This window comes from Lepidochelys kempii, chromosome 21 (genome assembly GCF_965140265.1).
Source record: "Lepidochelys kempii isolate rLepKem1 chromosome 21, rLepKem1.hap2, whole genome shotgun sequence".
Classification (NCBI taxonomy): Eukaryota; Metazoa; Chordata; order Testudines; family Cheloniidae; genus Lepidochelys; species Lepidochelys kempii.
In genome coordinates, this window is record NC_133276.1 from 13498899 (window position 1) to 13511161 (window position 12263).

Here is a 12263-nt window from a genome sequence, read left to right on the forward strand (position 1 = left end):
GAAAAATTGATGCTACGAGCCAGGTATATTCTTTGGTGCAATCCTGGTGGTTTACTAAGAATGCACAGAGCCCTCTTCTCCTGAACACTGCAGGAACAAGCAATGTTCCTGGCTCAGAATTTCCACACCTGCCCCTCCAGCCAGCACTCTGCCCAAAAGCTGTCCTCTCTCTTGGCTTCCTCCCAGGGCCACACTCCTATGGCGCCTCTCGCGGTCTGCTCACCTGCTCCCTGCTTTCTCATTCCTTTCACTCACGTACAGCGATCACCAACATCAATGTCCCAGCCCCCGTGCTTGCAACCAGGCTTCAGGAACACCCCTCTGCCGTGTGACTTAGCTCAGGCCTCGCCACGCTGGTCAGTGCCTTAAGCAGTGGCTTCTATTGCTTCAACTCCCACTAAACAAAGGGTATTTAATTGCTCCCTCTGTTAGTCTGAACAAAAGGTAGCTGCACGCCCCTCGGCTTCGAGGAGGCAGCCACCGACGCAACAATAATAAAAATGCCGACACTACACAGCCGCTCCGATGGCAGAGATATGGTAGCACCAGAACGTAGACACTTCCTCCATCCGGCTGATGTAGTCAATCTACCGGCCTGCGAGGCAGTAGCTAGGTTGACAGCAGAATCCTTCCCTCGACCTAGCTGTGTCGACACTGGGGGTTTAGGGGAACTTCACGACATCAGGGCATGAACCGTGTCGCTACCCTGAGAGACGCAGCTAGGTCGACCTAAGTTTTATGTGTAGCCAAGGCCTAAAACAACCCACCGGGAGGGGAAATGCTAGCATGGTGCATTGGTTACTGCAAGTGCCTTCTAGGCGGTTCCTGCAATGCCAGTAAGATTCACCCCGCTGGGGACACTTCACTGTGTTATCAGAGCAGGAGCCGTTTTCATGGCTGGAGCCGTTTGCAGCCACCACCCTCGGAAGGGACTTCCCAGAAACCATCCCCAGCTAATCATCCGTCCGCAGGGGGAGCCAACAGCTTTGAAGCAGGCCCAGAGGAACAACTGCAGAGACAGCCTGTCAAAGCACAGACCCGAACTCCAGAAGTTCACAAAAGTCTGGTTCCTTTACAGAGAGAAGAACTGGGTTCGAGGTTCTAGCACAGTGATGGGGACAGGGCAAGGTTTAGTTCTAGATTACAAGCCCAGAAGGGTCCATTATCTATTCTAGATCATTTGGTTTGACCTCCTGAATAACGCAGTCATCGACTCCTGGCACAGCCAGTGACTCACTATGTGATCTTGAGTAAGTCACTTAAAGGTAACCTTCAAAAAGGCAAAATGAGTTTCAGCCTTTTATGCTTTTTGTGAGGGGTTTAAATTATCCCCCCCCCTCAGTCTCTACTTTTTTTTGGTTTACTAGAGCTCATAAAAAAAAAATTAGTTTACAACAATTGTTTCACAGGAAAATGGCTTTTTTATTGAAACTGAAAACAATTCCAAAAATATGTGACAACAAATGTTTTAGTCAAAAATTTTCATGGGGAAAAAATTCATTTCCAGCCCAATTCTTTACATGAGAAGTATCAGAAATGCCAAGTTTTACTGGGGGTCTCCTTGGAATACTCAGAGATTAGGCTGGAAGCTCTCTCAGCCCTTAATTCTGAATCTTTCACAAGAGTTTTCTCCCAATTGTTTCTTAGATGTTTGGGGTAAACATGTATCACTAAAAACACAAACAATGTTCATCACTCCTTCGCTCACTTAGAATTCATAGGTTCCAAGGACAGATAATCTAGTTTGACCTCCTATATAACTAGAGGCTAGAGAACTTCCTCAGAATAATGCCCAGAGCAGATCTTCTAGAAAAATATCCAGTCTTTATTTAAAAATTGTCTGATGAAGAATCCACCATGACCCTTGGTAAGTTATTCCAATGATACATTTTTAACACTGAGAGAAAGGAATGCCTTATCTCCAGCCTGAATTTGTCTACCTTCAACTTCCAGGCATTGGATCATGTTAGACCTTTCTCTGCTTGATTGAAGAGCCCATTATTAAATATCCGCCCCCTCCCCCCACCTCCATGTAGGTGCTTATAAACTGTCATCAAGTCAGCCCTTAACCTTCTCTTCGTTAAGCTAAACAGATGGAGATCTTTGAGTCTATCACTGTTAGGCAGGTTTTCTAATCCTTTAATAATTCTCATGGCTCTTCTCTGAACCGTCTCCAATTTATCAACATCCTTCTTGAATTGTGGGCACCAGAACTGGACACAGGATTCCAGCAGTGGTCACATCAGTGCCAAATACGGAAGTAAAATCACCTCTCTGCTCCTGCTCAAGATTCCCCTCTTTATGCATCCCAGGATGGCATTCACCGTTTTGGCCACAGCATCACACTGGGCGCTCATGTTCACCACGACCCCCAAATCTTTTTCAGAGTCACTGCTTCCGAGGGTAGACCCCCCCCCCCTCACATCCTATATCTATGGCCTACATTCTTTGTTCCTAGATGGATACATTTACATGACATTAGCCACATTAAAACTCATATTGTTTGCTTGTTTGTTACCAGCTTACCAAATGATCCAGGTCTCTCTGTATCAGTGACCTTTCCACTTCCTTATTTACCACTCCCCCAATTTTTGTGTCATCTGCAAACACGATCAGTGATGATTTATCGATGACCTGGAAGAAAACATAAGAAGTGTTAAATCGCATCGGGAAAACAATTGATCCCTGCGGGGCCCCACTACAAACACATCTGTTCAACAATCATTCACCGTTTGGGGTTACATTTTGAGACCTATCAGTTAGCCAGTTTTTAACCTGTTTAAAGTGTGCCATGTTAATTTTATGCATGCTGTGTTGTTGTTGTCATGTTGGTCCCAGGATATTAGAAAGACAAGGTGGGTGAGATTATATCTTTTATTGGTGAGACCAACTGAAGTTGGTCCAATAAGAGATATTACCTCAACCACCTTGTCTCATATTAATTTTATATCTTTTTAGTTGTTTTGTGGTACCAAGTCAAAATGCCTTACAGAATTCTCATATATGAGATCAACACTATTACCTTTATCAACCAAACTTGTAATCTCATCCAAAGGAGATATTTGCATTAATTATATTACCCTGCTTTAATTTTTTATTAATCAAGTCCCATTTCAGTGACTTCATTATTTTGCCCAGGATCTATGTCATGCTAATATGCCTATAATTATCCAGGTCATCCCGTTTACCCTTTAAAAAAATTGGCACAACATTAAAGCTTTCGTCCCATCTTCTGGAACTTCCCCAAAACTTATTGAAAATCAACACTAACAGTCCTGCAAGCTCCTCAGCCAGCTCTTTTAAAATTCTTGGATGCAAGTTATCTGGGCCTGCGGATTTAAAAATATCTAATTTTAATAGCTGTTGTTTAGCAGCCTTATGAGATACGAGTGGAATGGAAAAAGTGTTATCATCTCTTTTTTTCCCTCAAATACAGAACAGAAATATTTATTAAACACTTCTGTCTTTTCTGATAATCAGATTTCTCTCCCTTGTTACCCGTGATGACATGTCACCACCAGTTCTCTAATCATCCAGGGAGACTTCCAGGAAAAACAGGGAAATGTAAACAAAGCAACCGCTCTCCCCTTTTTAGGGAGCCTTCCAGGCTTCTTTATAAAGAAGCAAAAAGCAGGCACAAACCTAATGTATTTCTCCTTTAACCTCAACATACCTCAGTTCCCCAATCTATAAAATAGGTAAAACAAAGCTGTCACAAGGGTTAATAAATATTGGTAAAGTTATCATTAATAATAATGGTTTATATTACAGTAGCACCTCAAGGCTCAGGATAAGATCAAGGCCCAATTGTGCTAGGCACTGCCCATAGTGAGAGACACCCTCTTGCCCCCTAAAGGAAGTTTTATTGTTGCCATGTTGTGGTACCGAGACCTTATGGTTGGGGAATTTTCAGTGGGACCTAAGGGAGTTAGGGACCTAAACACCATTGATTTTCAGTGGGAGTGGGACTGCTTTTTTTCTTTAAATCCCTTTGAAAAGCCCATCCTAAATGACTTACCCAAGGCCACTTAGGGAGTCTGGGATGTAAACCCAGCCCTCTTGCGTACAGACCCCGGGCACTATCCACAAACCCAAGCTGCCTTTCCAGAAAGTGCTTTGAGATCCTCCGATGGAACAGGCTGGTGCAAGTCACACTATTATCCTGCGGTGGGTTTTGTAATTGTTGGTGCCTGTGTGTTCTTGACAGGATTGAAACATCCCCTGGGAAGCCATTCTCGTGGCACTTCCAGCCCATCCCAAACCAGAGAGCACTAAAGAACTTGTGAGAACACCCGACGCTAATAGATTCTGAGCGCAGAGACATCTGGGGAGCTGGGAGGAACAGCTGAACTCTCAGAGGCTTATTACCTGTGCTGGAAAATTCAGAGCTGGCTCAGGCCTGCCTCATGGATGTGGGAGCTCGAGCTCCCAAGCAGCAGAAGACGAAGAAAAGCATCTCAACCAATTCTGTCCCCTCCAAATCCTTGAGGCGGCAGAAGGCGGCACAGACCCTGCACGGAGATGCACGCAGGCAGACCCTGCGTAGGTGCAAGGACCTGCTGCCTGGGAGCATCTCATTGCAAGACTGGAGTCTCGGTCTGGGAGTCTCCTCAGAGGAGGCATCCTTACGCCATTTTTACTGCTTCCTCTGCTTCCGGTCAGATCAGGAATCACAGCATGAACAGCCTTTGTGGCCACAGTCCAGCCCCGCTCTTCCAGGCTGCATGAAACTGACAAAAAGCAGTGGAGGAGATAGTCAGTCAAACTCTTTGGAACTTCTGGAGAGATTTGGTTTGGATTTGGGGCAAAGGTTCCGGCAGATCTTCGGCGGGAAAGCGCAGACCAGTGTTCAGGAATGGGAATCAGGACTCCTGGGTTCTGCCACTGTCTTGTTGTGTGGCCTGGTCACTGCTCTGTGCCTCGTTTTCCCCACTTGGCCAGGGGGATCATGACAATGTCCTACCTCCACTGGGGAGCTGGGAGGGTTATTTTGCCAATAAGTGTCTAATATTATCATTGCATCCAAATCAGTTTGCCAGCCCCTCTGTGTAACCTGCCTGAATCATGCTGAGCTTGGGAACCTTCTGAGCCCATTCTTGCTCTGAAAAAAACCCTTGGTCTTCTGGATTTATTGATTTCCCATTCCCTGCTGGTTGTCAGATCCAGAAACTGAGAAGGATCCAGGCCATGACACATGGCCCTGGATTCCAGCTCCCGATTTCCAACCCCAGAAGTTTGGGGGTGCTCGGGCCCAGATGTTTGGTGGGAGTTCACCTCCACCTGGGAGCACCAGGGTACTGACCAAAGAGAGACCCTTCCAGCTCGACAGAGCGGTCTCTGTGAGATTATATCATATGTGGGCGTGCCATGCCGGAAGCGTGTCGACACTAGAAATGCTACAGCAGCGCTGCGGGAGTGCAGACGCTACAGGAACGGAAGAGGTCTCCTGCCGCTGTAGTAAATCCACCTCTCTCAGAGGCAGACGCCAGATTCTTCCATTCACCTAGCGCAGTCTGAGTGGGGGCGTACATTGGCTTAACTGCATCTCTCAGGATATGTGTGGATTTTTCACACCCCTGAGCAATGTAGTTAGGTCAACTTAAGTTTTAGGTGTAGACCAGGCCTCTGAGGAATCTCAGGACACAAGCCAGAAGGAGAGCTCTCAACGACACAGAGTCCTCCTATATACTGGTCTATAGAACGCTCCTTACAGAAGGCAGCAAAATTCTCTAAACAGGAGCCCTCTTATAGAAACTGTATGTGTCCTATATTGGGGGATAGCTCAGTGGTTTGAGCATTGGCCTGCTAAACCCAAGGTTGTGAGTTCAATCCTTGAGGAGGCCATTTAGGGATGGGGGGGGGGGAAATTGGGGATTGATCCTATTTTGAGCAGAGGGTTGGACTAGATGACCTCCTGAGGTCCCTTCCGACCCTGATATTCTATGACAGTTCCAGTTTCTATAGGGGAGACCAATACAGGAGTCCCCCAACTATGGATAGGCATACTGTCTGTGCTGGACATCCATGTCGGAGAGCCCACATAAGAAAGACTATGCTGGAGATGGTCATATTCTGCAAAGAAGACAGCCAAAAATCTCAATACTGGAGATTCAGTTTGGTAAATACAACAGATCCCATAAAGGAAACCTCAGATGGGAGCTGCTGGCTTTACCGTCTATACAGGTCTGTGTCTTTTACTCTTCAGACAACAAACATAATACGAAGACAGAGCACAAGCCCAGCTGGGTCCCAAATAACCAGGTTTACTAATTGTATGCACATAGGCAAGGCCTGGCTCCGGCCACACCACTGCTCTGGCTGGCTTCTGCAGGCTTCTCAACACAGAACATGGTGAGCACCACTAACCAGGCATACAAATTATTCCGAGAAACGCTGCCCTATTCCTGCACCCTACAACAGAACACCTCCCCCATAGGGCACCCCAGTGCGGCTACAGCCATGCTTTGTATGAGGGAGACTGCCATGCACTCTAGACACTCTCCCATATCGGAGACCCAAACTGGAGATGGCTGTGTTCTCCTTACAGGAGATCCCCTACTTTGCAAACTGGAAGTCTCTCACCATGGAAACAGGCCTAGCAGCACCAAAGCAAGCACAGAAATCCCCTCTCCCCACAGCAAGGGTATTAAAAGCCTCTGGTAACCTCAAGGCTGGTGCATCCTAGCACTTGCCCAAAGTTTTAGACAATCGATGGCAGCAACCCCACCCCCCCAGAGGTGGGGCCTGGAATCCAAATCCCCCCCCCGGCACTGGCTGGTCCACTGCATGCCCGTTTTGGACCGATACATCTGCAAAGATTTTGCGATTCATTTGTAAACGATAAAACACATTTCCAATGAGATCTTTATGGCTCCCGCGGTGCTATAAAGGCAGCCAGCAGCGCTCGATCGCCCCACAGCTGGGGAACGTTTCTGAGCGAGACAGAGATCAGGGTGCAGGGTTTCCAGGGCATGATGAAGTGCTCGGCTTCTCCTGACACCTCATCTAGAGGAGGCCTCTGCGTTCACACTCAGCCACTCCCGGCGCCCGGCTCCCTTTGCGGGCGCACGCTCAGCCAGGCCGGCCTTGTCGTCGCCGGTGAAAAACGGGCCCCGCGAGTCTCCAGCCGCGCAGCTCTGCAGACGGTGGCGGAGGTGTCGACGGGGCAGGCGTTTGTAGAGGACGTGGGGTTTCTGCCACAGCCCTGTCTGCCTAGACGCAGCTTGAGAGCGTCTGTCCCATTGCGTATAGCCCTTCGTGGATCACCCCGTCATAGCGTTGCAGGCCAAAGGGCCCACCAGATCACCTAGTCTGATCTCCTGTAAATCGCAGCCACCATCACCGCCCAGTGCCCACACACTAAACCCAACAACCGAAACTAGACCAGAAATGTCACAGCCCGCAGGAGACTAACCTGTTCCGTGCCGCAGGGAGAGCATAGGAGGGCCCAAGGTGCACCAGTGCCCCCCCCCCCCGGCAATGGCAGGGAATTGATGAAGTGAGAGACACCCAGATAATCCCAGTGTGTGACCCGCTGCCACATGCTGCAGAGGAAGGCGAGACCTCTCCCCAGCCCAAGGTCACCGCCAATCTGAAAATTCCTTCCCCGCCCTGCATACGGCTCCAATTTATGTCGCGCCCCCCCCCCCCCAGCGTCCCCCCTGGGGCAGCCATCTGTGAACACACGCAGGGAAAGTAAAGCAAAGGAACTGACGCAAACGAGGCTGTTTTAACTGAGGGAATGTTCCTGGGGGCTGCTCTGAGCCACCCACCCAGCTCTGATCCTGGCTGACTTGTTTCAGAGCATCGTGTGCTCCACACAAATGCTGGATCCGCTTTGGATCTAGAAGAGACTGTAGGAGCAGAGATGGGGAGGGGGCACTGTCTCATGAAACCCACGGGGCTACAGTGGGGCTCCATTGAGTCCCACCAGCTGAGGGTCTGGCCTTCAGTCCCTTTCCCTGCTTTAGGGTCCCCATCTATGGCAGCCCAGCTCATCAGGGGTCCTCTGACCGCATCCCACAGGGCAGCCTGACCCTTAGCTAGAGAGAGGCGCACAGGTTGTGTTGAATGGAGTTGCCACGCAAAGCACCAGGGGGATCAGTTACAGCGGAGAGGAACTGGTGAACTCTGATCTAGCTCCCAGAATATTATTTGGAAGGCGGATAACACCTCACGCTGCACCAGGCTCCCCCATCATCCTGCCCCTCAGGACACACACCAGAGGAGCCTTTCCCTTTAAACTTCATGCTCGTTAGAGTGTCCCTGTTCCCATCCAGCACCTCTCCACAGAACCAAATCCCACCATAAAACAGCTCCGCCCCGTCCCTGCCCAGTGGGGCACATCCAACCCTTTCAATCCATGGCAACCCCGATAAAATACAGCTCCATCCCCTGCTGCTTTTTACCCGGCCGTTACCTGTATTACGGTAGCACCTAGAGTACTCGAGTGCAATCAGGGCTCCATTGCGCTAGGCGCTGTACATACATATGCTGTCATAGCACACACAGTGACAGTCCCTGTCCCTGCTTGCAATCTAAACAGACAAAGGCATTGCTGCTATCCACATACAGATGAGGAATTGAGGCTCTCAAAGCACTTAGCAAATATTAATTAATGACTCACAGCCCCTTAGGAGGTAGGACAATATCACTGTCCCCATTTTATTGACAGGGAAACTGACTCAGAGAGGGGGAACGTGACTTGCTCAGCATCACACACCAAAATCTGCAACCACCTTAGGAACAGACCCCAGGAGTCCTGACTGTGGTCCAGGGGTCAGCACTGGGTTGAGGACTGCTGGCTTCTGTGGAGTCCAGGAATCTGAGCTCCCAGCCCCCTGCTCTAACCCTAGGACTCCTGGGAGCTATTTCAGGACCTGGAAAGCAGTGGACAGAACAGAGGCCTGGGAGTCAGGCCAGCGAGGCGAGAGGCATACAGCCACCCCTTCCATTTTGCTCGCCTCTCCAAAGGACCTCGGGATCCAGAGTCAGCAGAGCCAGGCCAGGAGTTCGACTGACAAAGGAAATTTGGCGGGAGCCGGACAGGAAAGGGGAGGAGACGGGGAAGGACCCCGGCCCACTGACTGAAATGCCGCAAGGAAGTGCAGTGGGCCTGGGCTGGGGTTGGCCATCTGCAGCTGCAGTTCCCAAGCACATAGCCCCCTGACGGATGTGGGTGTCAGAAATGCTCCCAGTAGCCTGTCTGCTTCCCTTTGCCGCTACCTGAGCCTCTGGGCTGAGATGAAAGCCAGAGCTCTTTCTTGTGGTTTCTGCAGCATTAACTACTCAATCCTACCTTATCTCGCCAGGACCCCGGCAGGCTTTACAAGGGGAATAAATTCAAGCTGCACAGGGCTCCAGTTCCCAATAAACACAACCACATTGCTCCAAGATCAGCAGCCCCCCCACCCCGCAAACTCTCCCTTTTGGGGGAAATACAAGATCACTAAAGAAACTGAAACTCTTCCGGCACCACTGGCCAAGGCCTGGCCAATCACTTTGTGTGGCAAGGAGAAACACAGGCAGTAAATCCCTAACCTCTGCCCATCTGTAGCATGGAGATGGGGGAAACTGAGGCACAAAAAGAAGGCAGCAACACACCCGAAACAACAACAACTTTATCAGTGGGGACCGAGGCCCAGAGAGATTCAGTGATTTGCCTATGGTCACACAGTGTGTCTGTGGCAGAACTGGGAATTATACTCAGATCCCCTGAGTCCCAGGCCAGACCCTTAACCCGAAATCCACCCTCCTACCCCAAAATGTTCTGCTTCACTCTGTAAGCTGGTCTGGGTTTCCAGGCCAGGAGAACAGAGCTCAAGTCAAGAAGATTCTGTTCCATACCTTGGCTTGGCGAGAGGGCCGTCATTTCAGAGCAGGGACCTTGGCTGGATTAAAAGCTAAAGATAAATTCAGAAAGAAAAATGCCACCCAGAGACAGAAGCACCCACTCGTGGGGAACTCCAGTCCTGAGGAGCCCAGACTACCATGAAGTCAAGTGAAAGTCCTTGCATTTCAATGGGACTGTCACTCCACTTCTGGACTGTTTTTCTGAGACAACCACCCCCTTGCACAGCAGAGGGATTAAACTGGCGCCTTTTAAGAAATTAAGGACCAGAGCCTCTCCAGCTGGAGCTAAAGGACCAGAAGCTGTTGATGGCAGCAGTAAACCGACTCACTTCCTTTATGGATCAGGTAATACACACTATCATACATCTGCACTAGGGAAATTCAGATGCTTAATTCACTCCTGGTGCAGCTTCATTGGTGGCAGCGTAATCCACATCCACTCAGTGCAGCGCTCTGTCCCCGGCAGAGGCAGCTGGGGCCACACAGGTTACGTCTACACTGCACACTAAGCCCAGACTCGGGTTTGAGCCCAAACCCCCAGCTTCCCTCCACACAGCAATCAGTCTGACTTGGGTCAGCAAGCACTCAAGACGAGGGCTTGAGGACCCTGCTAGTGGGGTGGGTCAGATCTCAAGTCTGGCTGTGCCTTGGGTCCAAGCCCTGTCCTTTTGCAGTGTGGGCACAGGCCAAGCCAGTCGGTCTGTGTAACACAGTACGGACAGGTTAGCATGGCTGCGAGACCTGGGTGCACAATGGTACACCCAGGTTTACAGTGCAGTGTGGATGCTCAAGGGCCGACTTGGAAACACAGAGTCCGCAAGCCCAGGTCCCACACACCCAGGTTTACAATGCAGTGTGAACACGCCCACCTAGACCCCCTGAATAGGGCTGGGCAATATGTTTCAGCTAAAATGTTTTTCATAAAAAAAAAAATCCAGATTGAGGTCGACTGAAATGTTCCGTGAATTTGTGCTGGTTTTTCCTGGTTGAAAACACACACACACACTTTTTGGTTCAAAACGCCCCGTCATTTCAAATTTTCCTTCAGCTTTATTCGATTATTTTAAAAGGTTTAAAATAACCACTACATGCAACAAAACATTTGTTCCTCCAAACATGGTTTCAACATTTGCTGTTCAGCTAGCGAAGAGAGAAACCAGCTATTCTCCCAGCTTTGGCTGCCACAGCATTGGTTGACGGAGGGGAGTGTTTTAGAGCCGGCGGAAGGCGCTCGTAGCTTTAGATCTGGAGGGCGCAGGTTCAATCCCCTCTGCCAACAACTCAGCCAGTGGCCTGGCGTATTAGCCATGGTGCAAATGCTGGTGTCGATGGGCCTTTTAACCTCCAGGGACAGACAAGATGGTGGTAAAACCCCAGGTGACAATCTATGAGGGGGCTTTGGATCAGGCCTTTGATGTACACGGTGGTCATAGGTGGAGCCTCTCCAGTGTGCTAACCCTGGCCCTTGGTGTCACGTATGGGCAGCGCGGGTTCTCAAACTTTATTGCACCGTGACCCTCTTCTGACAACAAAAGTAACTACACAACCCCAGGGGAGGGACTGAAGCCTGAGCCTGGCAGAGCCCTGCTGCCCCGGGCTGGAGGGGCCAAAGCCCAAGGACTACAGCCCCGGGCTGGGGCCCTGTAACCTGGGCTCTGTTGCCCGGGGCTGAAGCCCAAGCCCAAGCCCCGCTGCCCAGAGTTGAAGCCCTCAGGCTTCGATTTCAGCCCCAGGAAGTCTAACGCCAGCCCTGGCGACCCCATTAAAATATCGCGACCCACTCTGAGGCCCCGACCCACAGTTTGAGAACCGCTGGGTTAAACACTCCCTGGGATCCCGGTTGCACATCCCGTGGAAGACAAAGGGGCCCTCTCCTCCCCATTACCGGAGGCCCGGATGGATTCATGATCTGTACCAGATGGACAGCACCTAACCTTCCCTGACCAGCCGAGAGCTGGATAATTTGGAGAGCGGGGATATTTCATCTCGGCCGGGCGAGGGAATTCAGCAGGGAGAAGCGGGCCGAGTGCCTTAGGCCCGACTCCAAGAATTAATAACTGGCTGAATCATCTCCAATCTCCCAGAAAGCCGTTTATACATCCCAGCCGCCAGCACACACAAGCTCTGACTGGAACGCTGCAGAAACTCAAAGCAGCTGTGGACAGGCGGCACCAGCAGCTTAGCTCCAACCCGGGGGGGTGGAAGAGAAGCCGCAGCTTCCAGGCCCATGGGCTAAGCCAGCCCTCGGGGTGGGGGTGTCTCTAACGGAGCTGGGGGACTCTCAATCCAAGGAGGAAATCTCCTTCTGCACTTCAGCTTAACACATCTCATCACAAGCTCGTGGTGGGAGATCAGACCCCGTCCGGAGCCACGCAAGAGTTGGCAGGCGGCAGCCCCTTTGGGCAGAGCTG